Source organism: Carcharodon carcharias, chromosome 17 (genome assembly GCF_017639515.1).
Source record: "Carcharodon carcharias isolate sCarCar2 chromosome 17, sCarCar2.pri, whole genome shotgun sequence".
Classification (NCBI taxonomy): Eukaryota; Metazoa; Chordata; class Chondrichthyes; order Lamniformes; family Lamnidae; genus Carcharodon; species Carcharodon carcharias.
In genome coordinates this window covers 61,508,646-61,529,989 of record NC_054483.1, presented here as the reverse complement: position 1 = coordinate 61,529,989, position 21,344 = coordinate 61,508,646, and positions in this window count along the sequence as shown.

Sequence of the window (21,344 nt, the reverse complement as noted above, 5' to 3'; positions counted from 1 at the left end):
TTTAAAAAATAATAAAGAGCAGAAAAATGTAAGGAAACATGTCCCCTCATGTGACTCTGTCACGTGAGCAGGGATATGTTTTTAATTTTAAAATAACATTTTTATCTTATTTGTATTCACTTTTGGAAACCTCATCTCGCCCGTGGATGCAGTTTCCAAAAAAATGCAGACCGCTTGGCATTTTCGCCTGCCTGGCAACCATTAGGTTGAACGGGCAGTGAAAAATTAAAGTCAGTTGATAACTTGATGGCCTTAATATGTCTTTTAATTGTTGGCAGGCGTGCTGCTTGCACCAGCACATGCCCGCCAACTGAACTATCGCATGATTGCGCAATAATGTTGGCATGCTCGGTCAGGTTGGGTGTGCGCCCACCCACCGAGCTAAGAATTCTGGCCCATGTTTCATTCACTTCTGAGTGATTGAATGCCCAGATTTGGCCATGCCAAGCGTGGGTAAAAGTGATTCTCTTAGATCTACTCCGCCAATTTTTGACATCACTAAGATCAGGAACTTACTGTGTTGGGAATCACAGGATCACATGTGCCGTTCTGTGGTCTTTAACTCTGCCTCAATTGTATCCAATATCACAATGCTCTTGTCTGATTCCAGTACAGCCTTAATTGCTCCAATAAATACTGTGACTATGAGAGCAGGGAATTCTGTAGCAAGTGATTCACCTCCTGATTCACCAAAGCCTGTCCACCATCTTCAAGGCACAAGTCGAGAATGTGATGGAAAACCCGCCAAGTGCACATTGCTTATGTGCTGTTGTGAAACACGTCGGTGTGTTTTTCCGCCAACGTAGATGGACGATCCAGCGGGGGCAGGAGCAATTCCAGTAGGCAGGCCTAATAATGATATATTGATGCATTACAATGAGGTTTCTGATGTCAGATGGCAGAGAACGTGGTCCACCACTGGCAGGCTAAGCAGATGATCGCAAACTGATTTCACGCCGTTGTGAAACCAATTGCGCCATATTGTCCACTCATGCCACTTAACACGCCCAACGCTGGCGAGCATGGAAAATCCCGGCCTATATTACTGCTCTTTCATTGTCACTGGGTCAAAACTCTGGAATTCTCAGCACTATGGTTGTACAAATTCCATGTGGACTGCAGCAGTTCAAGAAAGTGGCTCACCACCAGCTTCTCAAGGGCAATTAGGGATTGGTGATAAATGCTAACCCAGCCAGTGACACCCACATCCAGTGAATAAATTTTAAAAAAGGCGAATACATCTGTTGCTTTTAAATTGATTTCTTAGTTTCACCTTGCAAGAAAGGAGGGGAGTTTTTTGAATGAAGTTTACTTTGTCACCAATATAAGCAACTGCTTCTCAGTTGAGCTTCAATCTATGTTGTATATGTAACATACAATTTATCTGAATATCTGGTGAAAACAATTATTTCAAAATAAGTATACTTATAATATTTTAATTACAAAATTGTTAACTTCTGCTGTTTACATGATGTTTGTGACTTTTAAATGCATATCCTGTGTCTGTCCTAAGACATGGGGCTGGGAGCAGTGTAAAGATTTATAGGGTCGCTTTACACTGTCATTCGAAATTGCAATTTGCATTCAGCTCGTCAATCTGATGGAATGAGCTATCATTCTTGTTCTTGGAGAGGGAGGATAGGAAGTAAGGCTCTCACTGTGAAAGCACAAAGCTTTTGAACTGTGCTCGGCATGATCATTAAGCTTGCATAGTAAGAGAAAAAGTGTTTTTCTGCATTATGACTCATAGCCCCTGGAATTGATGTGAAAGAAAACCAAGATCTGACTTAAAAGACAGCAAGGGACAGGAATCAGATGAATCTCTTGGGCTTGGGGCGACGGGGGTTGGAGGAGGGTGTGGGGGAGTCACAACTCCAACAATACTGCAGGGCCGAGGAGAGAAGTGACCAAAAATGGCAATAAAAGGACGTGAGTTCTCTTGAAGCAAATGTATACCACCTGGCAGCTTGTGTTGCCTGATGTAGTCACAGTATCGCACAGCAATGAATGAGCATGCGGTATTTTAATTCAACTGACTAATGCTGGAACCTAAAACCTGGCAGGCCATTATTCATTGCCTTTAGACCATAGTATTTTTCTAGCAATTGATTTTTGCATAACTTTATACTATTCTCCTGTGCCTTTTTCATACTAGCAATATATTGCTCCTGAAACTGCCCCTCAAGATCGTATTTGAACTGTTAACTGTCAGCACTAATGAAGGGCATTTTGGCCAGAGACCATATTGTGAGAACGTCATATTTAACACTTTGATGAGTATCATTTTTCAAGATAAAATTAATACTATTAAGCACATCATTGCCTGCAGGTATTGGTCTAAGACAGACATGAGTTATACTGCTGGCCACTTCACTGCATTCTGTCTGAGAAAATCAACTCAACACACATATGGGCCAGGGCTTTGCCCTCGTCAGGCGGGCTCAGCAGGGGTGGGCAGGAGTGGTCAGGAAGCCAAATACCCACCCATGATCAGGGCTGGCCCGCAATTTCACTCTGGCGGGCCAATTAAGGCCCGCCCAGAGTGAAATGCACGTGGCAGCACTCAGCGCTGGCTATGTGGGGCGAGGGGGAGGAGGGCGTGCATGCAAGTTCATTCAGGTGTGCGCAGAAAAAGGTCCCTGAGGCACAGAGCTGCCTCGGGGAGATGAAGGTTTTAAGAAATAAAAATAAAGATTTCAAAATTGTTACAAAACGTGTCCCCTCACTTGAGCAGAGACATGTTATTAACGAAAAGTTAAAATTTTTATTTTATTTTTAATAGCTGTTGGAAACCTCATTCTGACCTTGGAGAAATGCAAAGGCCGCTTGGCCTTTTTGCCTGGCCGCTAACCGTGAGGTTGGATGGGCAGTGAAAGCTTACATTTAACTGGGACTTTAATGGCCTTAATAGGCCTGTTAATTGTCGGCGGGCGAGCTGCTGACTCCCGGGCGTGCCCGCCGACTGAAATATTGTGTGAGCGCACAATGATGTCAGGACGCTTGCCGGATATCATCGCGCATCATTTTACACTCATTCGGGTTGGGCGCATGCTTGCCCGATGAGATAAAAGTCCTGGCCATGCTTTCACAGACGTACAGAGCTTACCACACTGCCATTTAAATGCTGATCAAATTTTAATGATCAGATAATTCAGTTGGCTGTCTGTTCAGGCTAACTTTAAAAGGTTTCTGAAATGACTGATGGATCATTATTAGATCTTCTGGGAACTTATAAAACTTTGGTTTGCAGATGCCTAACGTTGCCTGCCACTCCTTCAACTTCATACCCCAGGTTTGGAGATAATTGGCCTATCAGGAGGACCTATCAGGATGTAGATGTTGCCTTAAGGACATTTTAGACATAGAAATTGGCTTTTGGGCCCAATACATGTGGCTCATTTGTTAGACCTCAGCCTCACTACGTCTCTCAAAGCCCTCTCTCAAAATTCATTTGATAACTAATTATCTCTTGGCTTCATTCATTTTATTTGCTGCAGTGATTTTCTCTTAATTGAATCATTTCTATATGTATTTGTCTTGTGGCATTTTTGCCTGAATTCCCAGTTTACCTCTTCTAGTCATTTTAAAATGATGTGCCTTTGTTTCCGAATTCCTCACTAGTTGGGGCAGGTGTTTTGAGCCCTGCCCAGTGTGAGAATAGAGGAGGACAGGGCCCAAAAGTACCGGTGCTGGCTGGGGTGCCGGTTTCCCAACCCCACAGTCCCAGTATGGTTATTTTTGCCGAGACGGGTTTGCGGCTGGCTGGGTTACATACCCACATGCAGCGGGTCACTAATTATGCTGGTTAAGAGCCATGTTAACTTCAATGGAAGGAGGCTGACTGGAGTTTTCCAGCCTGCCTCCAGTTTCCTGCAGCAACAGGGGACAGTTTATGTGCCTGGAGTCGGTGCCTGTCTGCCTGCCTTGGTGCGCGGTCAGCCACATACCACTGTGTAAAGAGGCTCCCCTCCCACACTGGTAGTCTGGCTGCAGGAACCAATTTTTAATTTTAATACTGTTTGTGAAAGGCATTGTGGAGGTGCCCTCTCTCCCTTACTTACCTTTCATTACACCCTGCTGCTCCTCTCAAACTGGATTTGGGCCCCCAGCTTCAAGAGCTCACCCACCTCCCTTAGTTGGACAGGGAGCCCGTCTCATGCCAGTTCAGGGAGCACCTCCATCAAAATCCCAAGGACTAGCGGTTATCCTCCAGGGACAGGTTCGGCACCCAGAAACAGCCCTGACTCCTGTTTCCTGTCCCCCTAAGGAAAATCTCACCCTTTGTTTGGCTTAATGTTATCAATCATCGTCATATAATTTTGAAAAGCTGGACATCCCCAAAATGCCTTTCTCTCCAACAAAAACAAATGGAACTTTCTTAACCTTACCTCATAATTTCGGATCCTGATTCATTGAGTGGTAATTTTGCAAAGATCTGCTCCCAGCAAGGAACATTCATATTAGATAGTGTGAGTCTTACATTGAAATATGGCTGCGTGCACTTGGCTGTATTCCCTTGAGTTTAGCTGATCTGATAAAAGTGTTTAACCTGATCAGAGGATTCAGTGGGTAGATACTCCACTAACCGGGGAATCAAGAACAAGGGGAAATAATTTGAGAATTAGAGCCAGGCCTTTCAGGAGTGAATTCTGGAAGCATTTTTCCACACGCAAGGTGGTAGAAATCTGGAAGTTGGAGAAACTGGAGCTTTCAAGGCTGAGCTAGACAAGTTTTGTTTGGGAAGGATATCAAGAGAAATGGAGCAAAGGCAAGAAAATGAAGTTGAGGTTCCAATCAGCCGCAATCTAAATGAATTGTGGAGCAGGCTCAAGGAGGTGAGTGGCCTACCACTTTTTCTTATGTTCCTATTTAATGCGATGAATTTCAAAGGCACTTCTGAACTGAATTCATCCACACTGGGTCCATTTTGATGTACAAACTGACTGCTTGCAGATTCCTTACAGGCGCCTAGAGCAGAATTCAAACCCAAGCCCCTGAGATGAAAGTGCATATATTAACTCCCTACACTTGTACACTAATATTTAAATTCACCAAGGCTCCTTAGGCAGCACCTTCCAAACCCACAACCACTATCACCTATAAGGACAAGGTCAGCAGGCACATGGGAACACCACCACTTGGAAGTTCCCCTCCAAGCCACTTACCACCCTGACTTGGAAATATATCACTGTTCCTTCACTGTCGCTGGGTCAATATCCTGGAGCTCCCTCCCTAACAGCACTGGGGATGTACCTGCACCAAAGGTACTGCAGCAGTTCAAGAAGGCAGCTCACCACCACCTTCAAAGGGCAATTAAAGCATATGGGACCTTGGATTTCATAAATAGAGACATACTGTACAAAAGTAGGGACATTATACTGAACCTATATAAAGCTCTGGTTAAGCCCCAACTAGAGTATTGCATCCGGTTCTGGTCACCACAATTTAAGAAGGTCCTTGAGAAGGTGCAGAGGAGATATACCAGGGTGGTCCCAGACAAGGTTAATTTGGAAGGGCTATTTGTTCTCCTTGGAGCAGAGGTAATTGAGGGGAGATTTGATAGAGGTGCACAGGATTAGGATAGGCTTAGATAAGGTAGCAAGGAAAAACTCTTCCCATTAACTGATGATATAAGGACTAGGGAATACAGATCTAAGATTTTGGGCAAGAGATGTAGGGGGAATGTGAGGAAGAATTTTTTTACACAGTGAGTAGTAATGACCTGGAGCTTGCTGTCCATGAGGGTGATGGAAGTCAAAACAATCAATGATTTCAAAAGGAAATTGGATGGGCATTTGAAGGAAATAACCTTGCAGGGCAATGGGGACCAAGCAGGGGAGTGGGACTGACTGGATTGCTCCACAGAGAGCAGGCACAGACTTGATGGGATGAATGGCTTCCTTCTGTGCAGTAAGTGACTCTATTATAATCTAATTACGGATGGGCAATATATGCTGGCCCAGCCATGTGCCTACCTCACTGGAAAGCACAGGCAAGCTGTTAGTACAGAAAATCCAACAGTTATTTGCATTCAGCCTAGAAGGATTGGTATCAAGTGACCCAGGAAACAATGATTTGCATTCAGATTTAATGGTGGGTCCTGGCAGATCTTGATTTTGCTCAATGCATTGTGTAAGAGGAACTGTTTGTCCAGGCATGGTCATCAGATGGGCAGTATTGTACCTTCTTGTCACCTCTGCCCCAGTATCTCTGGGCTTTTCCATTTGTGCATATGCAAGAGAGTAATGATTGGGAAATAACACAATTAGCTTCTCTGTTTTGTTAGTAAAATTCTTATGTTAAACTATCACTGATTCTGCCACCAAAAATGTTAGTTAAAGAATGCTGCTTCAGTAAACCAGATTTAGTAAAGCTTTATCTTAAGTTGCCTCTTCATTTGGAAAAATGCAAGGTTTCACAAATGAATGTTCACTGTCAGGTCATTAACAGTGCACAACGAACAGTTTGATCAAAGGAAACTTCAGGGCAAAAACCAAAACAGTGCTGAAGGCACACAATAACATTGCTTTGGTTTTTGCCCTGAGGTTTTCTTTGATCAAATTGTTCGTTGTGCACTGTTAATAACCTGACAGTGAACATTCATTTGCATTGTATAGCACCACTAATGTAGAAAATGTACCCCAAGGCATTGTGCAAGAGTAAAATTGGGTAAATATAAATGCTTTGCCAAAGAGAGTATGTGGAACTGTGAACTAAAAGCTTGATTGAAGAGATAGGTTTTAAGATATGAACCAAAATGCCAATGTACAATCAGTTCTGTTATTTTTCAGGGTCATTCATGCACAGCTCTGAAATATAGACCAATCACATGCGCACCATCAATGGTGTAATAAGATTGTTCTATGGTAATGCACTATAGCTGAATGCTAGTAAAGTAGAAAAAAATGATCTAATGATTATTCAGATGTCAGTCCTAATGTATTTAAATGAAATACATTATATAGTTTTGGGAAGACTGAAGCTATCGCTTTTGGTTCTGCTCCAAACTCTGTTCCTAACTACTGACATCAGCTTTCTCCCTGGTAACAGTCCGAGATTAAGCCAGTCTATTCACAACTTAGGTTTGACCCTGGGGTGAGCTTCCTTTAACCTCATTTACACACCATCCCTAAGACCACCTATTTTCACCTCCATAGCATCACACAGTGCCCCCAATCCCTCACCCTGATCTCACACATTCTACTCTCTGTAAACTTGAGGTCATCCAAACCTCTGTTGCTCATGTCTGAACTCACACTAAGTCCTGTTCCCCTATCGCCCCAGTTCTCGATAACCTACACTGGCTTCCGCCCAAGCAACATCTTGACTTTAAAATTCTCATCCTTGCTTCCAAATTCCTCCACGGCCTCTCCCCCCCCCCCCATCTCTGTAATCTCCTCCAGCCCCACAAACCTCCGAGGTATCTTTATCTAATTCTGGCCTCTTGAGCATCCCTGATTGAAATTACTCCATCATTGGTGGCCACACCTTCAGCTGCCCAAGCCCTAAGCTCTATAGAACCCTCCTTACACCTCTCGGTCTCTCTACCTCATTTTCTTCCTTCAAGTTGCTCCTTAAAACCTACCTCTTTGATCAAGCTGTTGATCATCTGCCCTAGTATTGCTTTATCTGGCTGGAATCATACTTTGTCTTATATTGCTCCTGTGATGCACCTTAGGGTGTTTTATTATGTTCAAGGCACTATATAAATATGAGTAGTTGTTGTTTTTGACCTGGAAAAAATTCCTACTATCTCAATACTATAGCAGTATAGAGTTAATTCAGCACTCTGTCGGGAGCCATTCTCAGAGGTTTTTTCTGCTAGACAATCTGAACTGCCATGTTGTCATCCTATTTCCAATCTGAACTCTTTTCAAATTAGGCTTTTCCACGAGGAGTGTAGGACTGCTGAATTTACATTTGTGCATTTTAAATTTCCCAGGAGAAATCTTTAGAAACTGCCCTGAAGAAATGGAATGGAAAAGGGGCGCCATCTACTGCTGTTTTCTAGAAATGCAACTTGCCAACTGACGGTGTCCCCATGTATTGAAAGCGCGCTCAATCCCGCAACAACCCCCACCCCAGGCCCTCCCAAAAAAATGTTTCAGCAGCGAAACTGCAAAATAAAAATATTAGAAACGGTTTTGATAACTACAAACTGCACTGAATTTTGAAGTGTTAGCAAGAAGACAGTCAAGATAACTTTTGAATAAGCTGTGTAGAATTTACACCTCCAAAACAGGCCATTTGCCTGAATTGGCCCATGCTGGTGTTTCAGATATCCTCCCTCATTAATCATTTAACCCCATTAACAAATCCTTTATTCTTTTCAATCTTGTGTACATAGCTTTCTTCCCCTTAACTGTACCTACGTTATTTGCCTCAGCTACTCTGTGGTAATGATTTCCACATTCTCACCACTCTCTGGGCAAAGAATCTTCTCCTGAAATCCTTATTGGATTTATTAATGATTATTTTATAGTTAAGTCTCTTGATTATGGACTTCCCCACAAAATATGTTGTTGTAATATTTCAGATTTAATGTTAAAGATGAAAATGCAAATTGAAGAAATCCTTATGGGCACAAAATGCTTTCATGTAGCTACAAAGGCCTACCTGACTTCTCCCAGAGGTAGACCGCATTGCATTCTACACCTGTATAGATCGACGGCTTTCTCCAATGATACGGGCGCACAAAGCTGCTTCTCCTGTGTTCCCCTGAAGACACTGAATCGGCCTTTTGACCTTGCACCATGAAACCTTTTGTCATCTAAGCTCGACTGCCCCCCACCTTATCACAGACCTTCCCTTTGGTTTTTTTTATTCATTCACGGGATGTGGCTTCACTAGCTGGGCCAGCATTTATTGCCCATCCCTAGTTGCCCTTGAGAATCGCAGAATCATAGAATCACACAGTGCAGAAGAGGACCTTCGACCTATCGAGTCTGCACCGACAAGTGAGAAACACCTGACTTACCTAACTAATCCCATTCATCAGCACTTGGCCCATAGCCTTGAATGTTATGACATGCCAAGTGCTCATCCAGGTACTTTTTAAAGGTGTTGGTGAGCTGCCTTCTTGAACCACTGCAGTCCATGTAGTGTAGGTACACCCAAAGTGTCATTAGGAAAGGAGTTCCAGGATTTTGACCCAGCGACAGTGAAGGAACGGCAATATATTTCCAAGTCAGAATGGTGAGTGACATGGAGGGGAACTTCCAGGTGGTGGTGTTCCTACCTATCTGCTGCCCTTGTCTTTCTAGATGGTAATGGTTGTGAGTTTGGAAGGTGCTGTCTAAGGAGCATTGGTGAGCTCCTGCAGTGCATCTTGTAGATGGTACACACTGCTGTTACTGTGCGTAGTGGAAGTGAATGTTTGTGGATGTGGTGCCAATCAAGTGGGCTGCTTTGCCCTGGATGGTGTCAAGCTTCTTGAGTGTTGTGGGAGCTGCACTCTTCCAGGCAAGTGGGGAGTATTCCATCACACTCCTGACTTGTGCCTTGCAGATGGTAGACAGTCTTTAGGGAGTCAGGAGGTGAGACAATTGTCGCACTTTTCCCCACCCTGCCCCCTTTCATTTGCTCCAAATCTATTACATTTCTAACTTATCCCAGGTCACAGGTCTGAAACGTTTACTGTGTTTCTCTTTCCACTGATGCTACCAGAACTGCCGAGTATTTCCAGCATTGTCTGTTTTTATGTCAGATTGAGATGGCACTAATCTGTCATTACACAGCCTAGTTGTCAGTGATAGATGTGATGCCAAGAATCCAGATTTGGACAATAGAGTTCCTGGCAACATTAATGAGCAGAGGGGTTACATCAAGGGGGAGCAGTGGGATGGTGGGGTGTTGTTGGGACAGTAGCAGAGGAGGGGGAGTACAGTGGAGGACCCCAAGCCTCAGTGTTGGGTCTACTAACCACTTGTGGTTTACTTGAGTGACTTGGGTTCAGAAAGTCAATGCAAAGTGATCAAATTTGCTGATGATACCAAACTAGGAGGGGCAACGGAATAAGGGAGACAGTTCCAAAAATACTGTATGAACTGAATAAAAAATGTAAGTGGGTGAAGCAATAACAGATGAAAATTAATGCAGAGAAGTGTAACAGGAAGTAAAAATAAAGAATATTGTTGAAATAGCTGCAGCCGAAGCCAAGTGACCTGGGAGTCTTGGTAGACTCAACATACAATCTGTCCAATCAAAGTGGAACAAAAGTCAACAAGGCCAATGCAATGTTGAAGTATATAACCAAAACAGGAGAATACCAGGCAGAGCTGAACAAATTCTGGGCTATATATGGGATGTTGCTGATGTATTGTGGCTACCATGCTTTCCTGGATAACTAAAGTCATTGCACTTTGTGCCTGAAGTGTTTTGAAAAGTCTCGACATGACAAAATTCTATGAAAGTACTACTATTTCACCAGCTCTACAACTATAAGTGCCTTTAATTTGAATTTTTTACTTCTTTGTATTTTTGTTGAATACTAATACGTTACCACATGGTATCACTAAAATCACAATGTTCTGGCGAGCAAAGGCATTACAGTAATTGAACTCGTGGATAATAGTGAACTGAGGGGTAGGGACAGGGTCTTAGAATAGGTGAACTAGTTTGCCAATGAATCTGGAGAGATTGGAGACATGAACTCGAGATTGGAAAGTGGCTTTCAATATACACGAGTATACAAATATAAACATAACTGCAGATAATTCAGATATAGAGGCCGGAATTTTCCAGCCCCTAACGCCAATGGGATCTCCTAGTCCTGCCAATGCGAACGGAGATCTCAATGGCTCATCGCCCCCACTGTGGGAGATCCCACTGCAGGGGGAGGGGGGGGCGGGGGTGCGGGAGTGGGGGTGCTGAAAAATTCCAGCCAGGGTATTGAATGAGACTTTTCCGAACAAAACTAAGGTCACAATAATAAGGTGATATAAATCTTTAGTGAGGCCTCATCCTGGAGTATTGTGTAAAATTCTGGTGTACCCATCCCAAGAGGGCATCCTGGCTCTAGAGAAGACACAGAGCACAACAAGAATGGCTATGGACATTGAGCTGGGGAGTCGACTTCCTGCTTTGAATTTGAATCACTGAAAAGGGGATTTAATTCAGGTATTTGAAATTATTAAGTGATCGATAATATACAAGTGGATAGATTGTTCAAGATTGTGGGGCCTTGGAAGACTAAGGGCCACACATTTAAAGTGAGTTTAGAAAACCGGAAGTGGTAGAATGGGTCAATTCTTTTCAATCCTTTTTAATGGTGAAAGACCAGGAGCTGTGGAGGAGCTGAGGGATTTGAGTGTCCTGTACACAAATTACTAAAAGCTAGTGAACAGGTACAAAAAAAAATCAAAAAGCCTAATGAAATATAGGCTTTTATTTCAAATGCTTGGAATTCAATAGTGAGGAAGCTGATGTTTCATTTGCACAGATCCTTAGTTCTTTTGCATAGAGTCTTGGATTAATAGAGGTCTACAGCACAGAAAAAGGCCCTTCGGCCCATCGAGTCTGCACCGGTCAAACAAGTACCTAACTATTCTAATCCCATTTTCCGGCACTAGGCCCATATCCTTGTAAGCCATGGCAACGCAAGTGCACATCCAAATACTTCTTAAATGTTATGAGGGTTTCTGTCTCTACCACCCTTTCAGGCAGTGAGTTCTAGGTTCCCAACACCCTCTGGGTGAAAAAGTTCTTCCTTACATCCCATCTGAAGTACTCTGCTCAGTGTGGACATTACACCTTAGGAAATTGACCTTAATTTGCAAAGATTCACCAGATTGGTACCAGAGCTGAAAGAGTTGAATTACGAAGACATGTTGCATAAACTTGATTGTATTCCCTTGAATTCAGAAGGCTAAGATAAGATCTAATTTCAGTCTCTATAATTATAAAGGGATTTGATAGAGGATGTGCAGAGGAACTCTTTCCCTTAGTGCTTAGCGAAGGAATATAACAGGGCTATTGGGAGGCAGCATGGTGGTGAGGTTAGTTATGGATTTCTCTTCCAAAGACCCTAGAACAGACACAACTTGTGGTCAAACATCCCTCACCCTTCTATGCCAGAATCTTTGATTCTATACGATGGAGAATCCTCGGGATTGCTCTCCCTCTTCTTGCTCTATCAGTGTCACATCACCGAATGTGCAGCAGAAGCTTGTTTACGTGCATTAACGCCACACATCTGGTGCAGTAATACCAGTGGAGATGGAAGGAAACATCTAAAAATGCCATGCTGTACTTGGTTTTCTACGCATGGAATATGCACAGAGAACTTCTGTATTTCTGATTACTATAATAGGTTGAATTGTGAAGCTGCAGCACAGAGATGATCCCCATCATACATATTTTCAATGGTAGTACACCCTCAGATTAAAGTTAATGGTGGCATTTTACAAAAAAATCCATAGCAGAAATTCATCACCGTGAAAATATCACAAGGGAGGAAGATCCTCAGGAAAACTTGAGTGGACCTGCAAAAGGTTAAATAATATCATTAACCTTTTGTACAGCTGCACAATTTGGATTTTGTGGTGGGAGGCACTTGATATGACTGCCAAATATACAAACATGTTCCCCATGGAGAAGCCACAAAATAATGGGGGAGGCAGTGGTGTAATGGTAATATCACTGGGCTAGTATGCTAAGGTATTGCACTGGGGACTGGGGTTCAAATCCTGCCACAGCAAATGGTGAAATTTGAATTTGATAAACAAAATCTCAAGTTATAAGTCTAATGATGACTATGAAGCCATTGCTGATTGTCATAAAAACCCAACTCGTTCACTTATATCCCTTAGGAGAGGAAATAAGCAGGTCTAGAGGTATAGCTGCAACCACAGTAATGTGGTTGACTCTTCATTGGCAATTAGGCATAGACAATAAATATTGGCCCAGCCAGTGACACCCACATCCCATGAACAAATAAAAATAAATGACAGGCAGAATTTTTCCATCGGCGCACATCCCGACGTCACCGGATGCCATTGCGATATTTCGCTGAGCGGACACATGACGATGTCTGCAATGTGGCTGCCAGTCATTGCTGGGCTAATTAAAGTAGTTGAGGCTTCAATTGTCCTAGATTTTAAGGCACCAATGCGATATTCGGCTCGTCGCACAGGCGTAACATGCTTGTGGCTATCTGAAACTTCAATGATCCTCATCCACGGGTGGGAAAGAGGGATCTTGTTTTTGCGAATCCAGACATTTAACAGTTAGTGCTCAGAAGTTATTGTGTATGTGAGGTGGCGAAGTCTCAAAAGCTTAGCAGCTGCTTGGACTGCACTCATTGCCTTCAGGTCAGCACATTTCAGTGAGGATTTGTTTTGGGGCCTGTAGGTTTCAGCAAGCCTCCCTGAGCCTAGGTACCGGAGGCACCTCATCTGAGGAGGATGGGAGAGCTAGAAGGGGGATGAGTCCAGGAATGCACATTCAGCCCCCAGGGGAGCCACCTTTGGGAGGACAGGCGCAGACACAAGGGGTGCAGGGCCAAGAGGTAGTCCAAGGCGCAAGGGGCCACAGAAGATGCCAATATCCTGCTGCCAGCGTATACAGGCGGCGAAGCAGCTACCTCAATATGTCTGAGATGCAGTGCCGAAGGAGGCTCCGTCTCTCAAGGGAGACAGTCAACACTCTCTGTATCTGTCAGATGATTGGTCCATAGATATCAGCTGTGTGGGTGGACACCCCATGCCCATCTCTCTAGAGGCAGCTCCCACAATGCCTACATCCTCAGACTCTCCCAGGTGCCGGGGTTCTGCAGTGTTCCAGCTCGGCTGGATGGGTGGCTGCAGGGTGACAACGACTATCCCCTCAGAAGGTGGCTCATGCCACCTCTCCACCATCCAAGAACAGAAGCTGATCAGCGCTACAATAGAAGTCAGCCCTGCACAAGATCTGTAGTGGAGAGAGCCATCGGCCTTCTCAAAATACCTGGACTGTTCTGGGTGTGCACCCCAGTACCCCCCAAATCATGTGTCACTGATAGTGGTTGCATGTTGTGCTCTCCACAATCTAGCTCTGCAAAGGGGGGATGCTATGGACAAAGAAGATGTAGATGGAGTGGCTGCAGCTGAGCACGATGAGCCCAGCAATGAGTCCGAGGATGAGCATGCACAGGGAAATGCTGAGGGGATAGACACTGACCCGGGCATGCTCCAGGGAGGCAGAGATACCTGGGATGCTCTAATCCAAGGAACCTTTAGCTAGCACAGCACATATGGATCTGCAACACAAGCCTGGCATGCATCTTCCATCCTGGAGACCTCATCTGTATGGATAGGAGGATTGATGACGGGCGCAGTGAATAAATCTAAAGGACACACAAATCATTCATCAAATCTCAGGAATCCATGCACCAAATAAAGAAGAACCCACAGCCATTTGAGATGCCATAAATTTAATATTGTAACCAAAGTCTCTTCACATGTGTTGGACTTGACACAAAGTTCTAAACAACTCTTGGGGGGTCGGGTGGGGAGCAATAGAAAACCACCAGTGATGAACCCGAGGTGTGTCTAAGATGCTTTCATCTTTCGTTTGTGGGTACTATGTCCTTGTGGACCCCTGTCACTGGCAGTGGCATCTGAGACAGCCTGCTCTCTCTGATGTCCTGTTGGCCTCAAAGACCTTGGCGGACGTCCTCTGACCTGTCGAGCCTGTGATGGACCCGCCTGGGAGGGAGCTGTCAGCCCCACAGCTGGCATCTCCCCAGTCGTCGCAGCCTCACTGGGTGCTGCGGTCACTGGCAGAGGGGCGGAGGAGCTGCCGCCCTCATCCACACCGCCCTGAGAGGAGCCCGCAGAGACAACAGGCAGCTGCTCTGCCAATGTGGGGCCCATTTGGCCCTCCCTGTTCACCATAGATGGATGGGCAGTGAGGTGAGATACCAGACGAGGTCAATGCCCCTGCGAGGGTGTGCATGTCCGAGCGTAACCCCACGAACCCCTGATCCTGTCTCTGGAGCTGCCTCTCCATGGAGGAAGCTTGGCGTTCAGCCATGATGCTCAGTGCATTGGCCACAGTCCACGTAGACTCCTCCATCACTGACACCAAGCCAAGCAGAGCCTCATATATCTCCACCATATGTTCCCACTTGATGCATCACCCATGACTCCAGAGGCTCATCATCTGCCACGGACTGAGTATACGCCTGGGCCCCTTCAGTCCTCCAACTGCTGGCACCATCGGCACTCTTTGTCTCTGCCAGCTTCTCCAGTGACTGTGAAGCCTCCTCACTGCTGTGACCTGGGACACTAGCTGAAGATATGATGCCCACCAAGGTGCTAGTATCTGCGCTGGTGCCTGCCTGGCAGAGATGATGTGTTGCTTCTAAAGGTGCAACTTCATGCCCCTCAGGTGCCAGAGGGGGCCCCTGCTCCTGCTCCCGGCCGTGTGCCAATGATGCTGAAAGGAAGAGTAAGGACATTCGATCAGTGAGCCTGCGAGCAGTGTCAATGTACATGCCTGTCCTCTGGCTCATCAAGCGCTCATCATTCCACACACACTGGACAAGCCATGTTGGTAACGTCACTCACTGAACAATCAGCACTGCCATGGATGTTGGAAGACTACTAGTGACATGAATGCTGGCCATACATACCTGCCTGTGGAACTCCAGCTTCTCCGGCTCCAGTGGACCTGGGCGCGTGCTGCCTCTCTAGGTCCAGTGCCTCCTGCTCAAAGCAGCTGAGCATCAAAATCTGTCCTGGCCCACCACCAGCTGCTTGGCGTTGTTATGAGAATTCATCTCCTGCAAATGAAAAAATTTCATTAAGTGATACTTGTACCATCAGTCTCCTCACGGCCGGCCCACCCCAAACCCAGTTGGCCACTGCAGGGCTGCAGTGCATCCTTCTCCCGCTGGTAGCTGGCACACACACTCATTTGCCTGATGTGTCCTTTCCCTCCCCCCACCCCCCCAGCCCCCACCCTACCAATCACATGCTGCCTTCATCATATTTGGGAACACACAGTTGTACCAGCCATTGCAAGGAGGCACAATGATGTGGAGTGCAGAGGGCAGCACATCCATCTGTGCCACAGGACCTTAAAGATCCCATCACACCATGTCATCACCCTGACTTCCACATGTCCTGGAGTTTGACCAGTGCGCCTGGGTGTAGCTCCTCCAGGTTGAACCCACCGCAATCATATGGGTGTCATTGCACCACATGCTGCGGGTGTAGAACCCATCTCATCTCAACCCTCGCATGCTTACAAATGCATAGGCAATCTCTGGTGGGCCGCCCAGCTAAGGACACATGTCGTCACTGACTTATTACACTCAGGCCACTCAGACATGTGTGGTCCTCCACCGGGGCAGCAGGTTACATGATGGGTGCAGTGAATGATGCCAACATGCTACTCATCCTTCCCGTGCGCAGCAGGCCGTTAAAGCACTTGTGGCATTGGGTCCATGAGCGCTGCACCACATCGTGGGAGCTCTCAACCTCCGCTACCTCCTCCCATGCACGCTTGGTCAGGGACAAGCAAATCCCGCCATGCTGCCACCTCTTCAAGGAAAACCTGGGTGCACACTGGCCACCCGCCCTACCCTCTTGCATGGCTCTTTCTGATTTGCCTTGCCCCCAACCTCTGGTTATGTTCAGCAACCTTAGTGCAGCTGCAGCTTGGCCTTTAAACAGGCCACCGTGTCACCATTGGACCCAGCAGCGATTGCAGTTCCGCCTGCGCCCACCCACTCCCACCGTCCCCGGGAGCTGCAAGCATGCTGGACAGGCTTTAATTGGCCTGCCTGCACAAAATGGTAGCATAGTCCCAATCGCCGGCGGCGATTGGGACCGCGCCCACCAGCGCCCACTCCTGCACTCCTCACTCCATATGGGGAAAATTGTCCCCCAACACTCCAAGCAAAGCCATCCTCAAATCTTAACAGCAGACAAATATGGCATTCTTTACAAAGATAGGAAAAAGGATTGATCTGTATAATGATTCAGATCCCTGGATAAAAAAATACTTGAATCAGAAGGGAATGTGCTCACATATTTGGCAGGCGCATTAGGGGCCTCCAACCATGAAATTAAAACATGGCATGACCACATCACCCTGCATGTAACTATCAGAGTGCATGGTGTCACTTGAGTTTGTGTAAATCAGTCAAATTCCAACCTTTGTACTAACGCAAGTATGTCCGCAGGTATAAGAGACTTAGGAACCAGCTCGAGATGTGATTTGTAAGCTCACTAAACCTAGGCTCTGCAAAAGCCCCCCCCCCCCCCCAAGGGGCCATCTCACACCTGCTTGAGTTCTTGCCAGTATGACTGCAGCCTGTTATGACTTCTTGGATGTCCTGGGCATGTTTAAAACTTTGTATAAATCTTTTTAATGTCAAGGGAAAGCAGATGCTCTCACCTAGTTTTCTTATCGTTGAAAGATTGCAGCTCAGAAACAAGTGCAGCCACTGAGCTCTTTTGAAGCCTTGGAAACATGGTGCAATCAGTGGTATAACTCCAGTCTACTGACTGAAGACCGATACCAGTCTGGAGAATTTTTTTTTGCAGTCTAAGATTGGTAGTTGCATTACAACTGCAGCCTCAGATAGCTAAATTGTTGATTCCACATGTTGCTTAAAGGAAATACAACACCTAGATATTAAGGTCCAGAAGGGAAAAACAGTTCGGATCAGTACTCTTATTTCCCAGTTTTTGCTGTTTTTTTTCCCTGTGGGAGTAAAATTTGTTTCTACGCATTTGAAAAACCTTGATTTCTAGCTGTTTCCAAAAGACAACAATTTTAATAAAACTCTCTTTATTCATGCAACTATTTATTTGATTGACTCTTTTGTATCCTTGTGTCTGTCTCTCTCTTTATAATTTCTCTCATTATCATCTTTGTATTTATCTGCTTCTGGCTCTTTCCCAAAGGCAAGGGTTTATAGATGATTTCATGTTTTCCAAAGTTTTTAGAACATTTCAATCTGCAAGTTTGGTGTGATGTAATTCTACGTTACTTTTATGTCTTGAATCTACAGACAGAATTTTACGGCACCATTTCAGCAGGGACGGGGCCCTAAAATGCGGCGAGACATTCTAAACCCCATTGACTTCAGCGGGAACATAAAACCCCACTGCTGCCCTGGATGGTGTCAAGCTTCTTGAGTGTTGGGAGCTGCATTCATCCAGGCAAGTGGGCAGTATTCATCAGACTCCTGGCTTGTGCCCTGTACATGGTGGACAGGCTTTGGGCACTCAGGAAGTGAGTTACTTGTCGCAGGATTCCCAGCCTCTGACCTGCTGTTGTGGCTTCAGTATTTCTATGGCTAGTCCAGTCCAGTTGATAGTTGATAATGGGGGATTCAGTGATGGTAATGCCATTGAACATCAAGGGGCGATGGTTGGATTCTCTCTTGTCGGAGATGGTCATTGCCTGGCCCTTGAGTCGAACGAATGTTACTTGCCACTTGTCAGCCTAAGCCTGGATATTGCCCAGGTCTTGCTGCATTTGGACATAGACTGATGAGTCATGAATGGTGCTGAACATTGTACAATCATCAGCGAACATCCCCACTTTCGACCTTATGGTGGAAGTAAGGTCATTGATGAAGCAGCTGGAGATGGTTGGGCCGAGGACACTACTCTGAGGAACTCCTGCAGTGATGTCCTGGAGCTGAGATGATTGACCTCCAACAACCACAACCATCTTCCTTTGTGCTAGGTATGACACTAACCAGTGAGAATTTTTCCCCTGATTCCCATTGACTCCAATTTTGCTGGGGCTCCTTGATGCCAAACTCGGTCAAATGCTAACTTGATGTCAAGGGCAGACACTCTCCCCTTACCTTGGGAGTTCAGCTCTTTTGTCCATGTTTGGACTAAAGCTGTAATGAGGTCAGGAGCTGAGTGGCCCTGGCGGAACCCAAACTGGGTATTAGTGAGCAGGTTGTTACTAAGCAACTGCCGCTTGAGAGCACTGTTGATGACTTTTTCCATTACTTTACTCTTTAGTCAAGAGTAGACTGAGGGGACAGTAATTGGCTTCGTTGGATTTGTCCTGATTTTTATGGAGAGGTCATAGCTGGGCAATTTTCCACACTGCCGGGTAGATGCCAGTGTTGTAGCTGTACTGGAACAGCTTGGCTAGGGGCGTGGCAAGTCCTGGAGCACAAGTCTTCAGCACTATTGCCAGAATTTTGTCAGGGCCCATAGCCTTTGCAGTATCTAGTGCCTTCAGCCATTTCTTGGTATCATATGGAGTGAATCAAATTGGCTGAAGATTGGCACCTGTGATGCTAAGGGCCTCCAGAGGAGGCCGAGATGGATTATCCGCTCGGCACTTCTGGCTGAAGATCGTAGCAAATGCTTCAGCCTCATCTTTTGCACTGATGTGCTGGGCTCCCCCATCATTGAGGATGGGGATATTTGTGGAGCCTCCTCTTCCAGTGATATGTTTAATTGTCTACCACCATTCATGACTGGATGTGGCAGGGCTGCAGATCTTAGCTCTGATCTGTTGGTTATGGGATCACTTAGCTCTATCACTTGCTGCTTATGCTGGTTGGCATGCAAGTAGTCCTGTGTTATAGCTTTACCAGGTTGACACCTTGTTTTTAGGTATGCCTGGTGCTGCTCCTGGCATGCCCTCCTGCGTGCTGATGAGAGAGTGCTGGGGATGTAATGCACTGAGCAGCCGGAGAGGATGGTGGTTGTTGAGTATGAGGTGTGAAGTGCAGATGCATTTACTGCTCTTGACCACATGTGCAAGGTCATTAAGTGTTTTTTGGCACTTCTGCCAGGTCCTCTAAGCCAGACTGGGAATTGACCTGACTTGCCACTAGCTCCCATTCCCTTTGGAGGGCCTATTTGAAGGGTTCCTGGTCCCCAGGAAAACATGGCCTCTCTTCTCTCCACCTTGGTCACTAATGCCTCTAGTGCCACATCTATGAATTTGAAAGCACTTTCCCTGGCCACATATTCCTTCAGTGTCATCCAGTAGCAGACTTCTTTCATCCAGTACAGCTTCCCTTTAAGAGGGACAGACTGCCTTTAAGAACTGGAGGCTAGCTGCAACATGTGCTAGTCTCACATACTCTTAGGACCAACTGTTAAGTGTGCAGACAGACAACAGAGCAGGTCACACAGAGCTGCAAGCTCCATCATTTAGATAAGGAGGCAGTACAAGGTTTGCATGCTGCCTACCTCGAAGAGAGCAGGCATGGGCAGATGGAAGATCAACTGTGTCCAAAAGATGTTTCAAACCTCTTTCCAGTCCCGTGAGTCTTAACAAATTTAAAGGGAAAAAAAAACTTGCATTTACAATACCTTATGAGGACATCCAAATGCATGACATCTAATGAACTACTTATTTGAATTGCAATTCGCTGTTGTAACATAAATTTATGTGCAGCTAGGTCCCAGAAGGAGCTATGAGATCAATGGCTTTAGTAATGTTGGCTGAGGGATCAATGTCGGTCAGGACGTCAGATTCATGATTTTCCATTTTATACAATATTAAAATGAAACCATTTGAAAGGCTGAATTGCTCAATATAAGCCATGTTAAAAGTTTAAACTTTGGCTGGTATTTAAACCAGATAGATTTTCTGACTGGTGGGATCATTCCATGAATGGGATTATGGATTTTACTGGGTTTCATGTTCCACACATAGCCCCTGCCCCACCCCGCCCCCAACCCCCTGACTAAAAAGTTGATCAGTAGCTCAAAAACAAAACGATTGGCTTGCCCACGGCCATTTTATGTTTGGGGGCTCAGGATGAGACCTCTGCCCTCATCTGGAGAGGAAGTCCTGCCTTAGAGAGTTTCCAGCCAATCAGATTGGCCAGTGGGAAGGTGGCGGGCAGGCCACATACTGCATTTTACGAGCCCCCTCCCCATGCCCACCATCTTCAAACATGCCAGCAGAGGATCGTAAAATTCAGCCCTAGGGCTGGCGGAGACCAAGCGGTCAGGCACGTGATTCATTTTTCCAAATCCCTTTTTCAATATTTGTGTTGGAGTTTAAGATAGCCCAAAATAGTCTTGCTTGATGAGTTTTGTTTAACTAAAATTCATTTATTAGTAATAATTGCTCATGGGATTTCCAAATCTTCTCATTAGAAATGCATCATGCACTCAGCCTGTTAGTGTAAAATAGACAGTGGAGACAAATGTTTTATTGGCCTTTCAAGAACTGAGTTTTTGACCTTGTATTTTTGAGTGCTATAGGCTAAATTCTAAAGGTTGCAATTGCTAGGGGTCTTCTTTGGGCTTGAATATTATAGTGGAGGAGGAGGAGAACAGGAGCAAATCAAGTTTACTGCAATACAGGGATCTGCCTTTACCCACACAGATATACATACAGAGCCACACCTACCT